Below are 4751 nucleotides of genomic sequence, written 5' to 3'. Positions count from 1 at the left end.
TAAAGAAAAAATTATAAGAAAAACTTGTTTTCTTAATTAAAAAACATAAAAATTAAAATTTTATCACTGCTATAGTACCACTGTAGTAACAAATTTAGCAAGATTTACAATCATGCCATTTCCACATGAAATCACCATTTCCTTTGAGTACTTGTATGATTAGATCATTATCCGCGCAATGCTACGGACAAATCATTTTTGTTAATGTAAAAAATTATCTAAGTGTTATTAATATATTTTCTAGTATATATAAATTTAAATTGTACGAGGGTTGGCCTAATATAACCGGGTCAACTTGATAGCTCTACAGACAACCTAAAAAACCATTTAAAAATTAGTTTGACTAAAAACAAATAAAAAAAACATGTTTTTTGAAAAAATATTGAGACAAAAAACATAGTAGATCAACCTAGGTTAATCTGCAAAATTCACGATCCGGATCATGAGATCAAGATAATTCCATAAAAAGCAAATCAAAACCAAATATGACATCAAATTCCTAATTAAACCAATGTTGAAGAATGAACCTGAAAAAAATTCAATTAAAAAAAAAGACTGAAAAACAAACAACTCAAGTCAGCTTGAGTCAACTGATCAAATCTGTGATTCATGTAATGAGATTAGGATAATCTCATAAAAAGCAAAAAAGAGAGAAAAAAAAATCTAATTCTAAATCAACTAAATGTTGAATGATGTAATTGAGAAAAAAATTAAACTAAGAAATGAACAAAAAATATTTGAGTTAACTCGAAATTTGAAATAAACAATCCCAATATTGAAGGATGAAATTAAAAAAAGAAAGGTGACATGAGTCAACTTAGATTAACTCACTAAACTTGTAACCTGAGTAATGAGATTAAGAAAAATTTATAAAAAGAAAAAAAAAACTATGAGGGTTGACCTAATATAACCGGGTCAACTTGATAGCTCTATAAACAACCTAAAAAACCATTTAAAAATTAGTTTGACTAAAAACAAATAAAAACAACATGTTTTTTGAAAAAATATTGAGACAAAAAACATGGTAGATCAACCCAAGTTAATCTGTAAAATTCATGATCCGAATCATGAGATCAAGATAATTCCATAGAAAGCAAATAAAAACCAAATATGACATCAAATTCGTAATTAAACCAATGTTGAAGAATGAACCTGAAAAAAATTCAGTTAAAAAAAGAGACTAAAAAACAAACAACTCAAGTCAACTTGAGTCAACCGATCAAATCTGTGATCCATGTAATGGGATCAGGATAATCTCATAAAAAGCAAAAAAGAGAGAAAAAAAATCTAATTCTAAATCAACTAAATGTAATTGAGAAAAAAATTAAACTAAGAAATGAACAAAAAATATTTGAGTTAACTTAAAATTTAAGATAAACAATCTCAATATTGAAGGATGAAATAAAAAAAAAAAGTGATATGAGTCAACTTAGATTAACTCACTAAACCTGTGACTCGAGTAATGAGATAAAAAAAAATTTATAAAAAGAAAAAAAATTTGAATTCTAATTCTAAATCAACCAAATATTGAAAGATTAAATTTTAAAAAATAAATTTAAAAATAACAAAAATAATTTGATTTGAGTTAACTTGCAAGACTTGTGACTCAAGTCATAAGATTAACATAACCTCATAGAAAGTAAAAAAAATAAAATAACCTGAGTCAACCTAGATTAATCTGTTAAACTCAAAACTAAGGTCATGAGATTGTAATAACCACATAAAAAATAAATCAAAGTAAATTATGAAGCCTAATTTTCAATAAACTTATTGTTAAATGTTGAAAATGAAAAAAAATCAATATAAAAACATGACATAATAAAACAACCTCTACACGGGTTGACATTAAAAATACGTGATTTGAGTCATAAGATTAGAATAACTTTATAGAAAGCAAACCAAAATAAATCACGAAACTCAATTCATAATCAATCCAATGCTGAAGAACTAAGAAATGAACAAAAAATATTTGAGTTAACTTAAAATTTAAGATAAACAATCTCAATATTGAAGGATGAAATAAAAAAAAAAAGTGATATGAGTCAACTTAGATTAACTCACTAAACCTGTGACTCGAGTAATGAGATAAAAAAAAATTTATAAAAAGAAAAAAAATTTGAATTCTAATTCTAAATCAACCAAATATTGAAAGATTAAATTTTAAAAAATAAATTTAAAAATAACAAAAATAATTTGATTTGAGTTAACTTGCCAGACTTGTGACTCGAGTTATAAGATTAACATAACCTCATAGAAAGTAAAAAAAATTAAATAACCTGAGTCAACCTAGATTAATCTGTTAAACTCGAAACTAAGGTCATGAGATTGTAATAACCACATAAAAAATAAATCAAAGTAAATTATGAAGCCTAATTTTCAATAAACTTATTGTTAAATGTTGAAAATGAAAAAAAATCAATATAAAAACATGACATAATAAAACAACCTCTACACGGGTTGACATTAAAAATACGTGATTTGAGTCATAAGATTAGAATAACTTTATAGAAAGCAAACCAAAATAAATCACGAAACTCAATTCATAATCAATCCAATGCTGAAGGATGAAATTGAAAAAAAAATTATCAATTAAAAAAGACAAAAAACTCTAGCTAACTAAGTTAACCTACCAAACTCGAAATTCAAGTCATGAGACAGGGATAACCTCATAGAACGCAAACTAAAATAAATTATAAAATCTAATTCTCAATCAATTCAATATTAAAAAAGAAATTAAAAAGAAAATTTCAATTAAAAAAGACAAAAATAATAACACAAGTCACCATAGTTAACTCACTAAACCCGTGACATGAGTTATGAGACCAAGTTAATTATGTATAAAACAAACTACAATAACTTATAAAATTTAGTCTTCAATAAATTAAATATAAAAATATAAATAAAAAATATTTTAAAAAATAAAAAAAATATTATTAAAATAAATAGTATTATGAGGTGGTGATTACATGATAAATAGTAAAATTACCTCCTCATTTAGTTTATATTACACTACAAGATATTTTGAATTTTTGTCTATGTATCACTAACATTATTCATTTTCACAATAATTATCAACTTAAAGTTGTATTATTGCCAAGAGATTTGCCAATATTATAGTTTTAAAACTTGGTTCAACAATTAACTCAATTTAAGACTTGGGTTTTGACCGTGTTGTTGGGTCACCCAAATCAATTTTATTTTTTTTTTAAAATCAAAACAGTATCGTTTTAATAAAAAACAAAAGTTTATAGATTGCAACCAGATTTTTTATCAAGTCTTGCAGGATCGTCGGGTTAATCAGCCGGGTTAGCCAGGTCACCTTAAATTTTAAATTTCTCTATTTTTTTAAACTTAGTTTAATATTAGTTTTGTATTGATTGAATCCTGGATTACCATATTAGGTTACACTGAATTTCAAAACTCTGTCCGAAATTGCAATATCTATCGGCAATGCATGCAAATTAACGGAAATAGGAAAAGGGCTAATGGCTTCGCTAATTGAATCAAATAAAGACTCGCAATGTCACACTTTATATTAAAATTGTCGGCTTGGAGAAAAGAACAAGTCGATTTGATAATCATTGTTTGGTTGATGCAATAATTTGAGTTCCATGCACGAGTGAATGCGAAATCTCATATAAATGAAGTGTAGCACTGGATTTCCAACATCATCAATTTTAGATATGAAATAGATACTTGACCTACATATCTTGTCACTCACGAGTGGGATCATTTTTCTTTAACATATAAAATAAATATTTAATATTGCTCATATTTTTTTAATAGAAAAAAATTAAACCACATAAAAATTAACTTGATTTATTTAATGGGTTTAAAATCAACTCAATCAACTAGTAAAAATATAATTTGATTTATAAAAATTTAAAACGGCAACATGTTAGATTAATCTAAGTTAATTTGGATTAACCTGTCAAATCCACTACTCGAATCATGTGACCATAATAATTCTATATAAAAAAATTAAAATTAATTATGAAATTTAATTCTCATTCAATAACAACATAGATAACTAGTAAAAATATAATTTGATTCACAAAATTCCAAGATAATTTTTTTTCTAAAATAATATTGAAACAACAATATATTGGATCAATCCAAGTCAACCCGGGTTAACTTGTCAAATCCACGACTCGTATCATAAGGCCATGATAACCCTATATAAAGAAAATCAAAATTAATTATGAAACTCAATTCTTATCCAACCCAATGTTGAATAATTAAATTAAAAAATTAAAAAAATTAACCTGAATTAACTTGTCAAATTTGTGATCGTGATTCAGGTCATAAGATTGAAATAACCTCATAAAAAATAAACAAAAAAATAACTCGAATTAATTTGAATTAACTTGAATTAACTGACTAAATTTAAAATCAAGTTCATAAGATTATGATAATTTTATAAAAAACAAATCAAAAAATTATACTATACTATAATAATAACAACAATAATTAATTTAAATAGGAATGATTTCATAATAGTACTGTAATGTCAAGATTGTTGAGAGGTTATGAATGTAATTACCTTCTATAAAAAAACTTTATGATAAAAAAAAAGATTTTCTGGTACAAGATGATTTGACAGTTGATCCATCCATCATTTAAAACATGCACGGCTGGAATCCTAACCCGTCTCGTGAATACCTTACCAGATTTTATCGAAGGTTGAAAATTCATCTTGCCGACAAATTCAGTTTCACAACCAAGCCCCCTTTTCTCATTTAAAAAAAAAA

Source organism: Populus euphratica, unplaced genomic scaffold (assembly GCF_000495115.2).
Source record: "Populus euphratica unplaced genomic scaffold, PopEup_1.0 scaffold169.1, whole genome shotgun sequence".
Taxonomy (NCBI): domain Eukaryota; kingdom Viridiplantae; phylum Streptophyta; class Magnoliopsida; order Malpighiales; family Salicaceae; genus Populus; species Populus euphratica.
The sequence above is the reverse complement of the archived record's forward strand: the minus strand, read 5'-3'. Positions refer to the sequence as shown.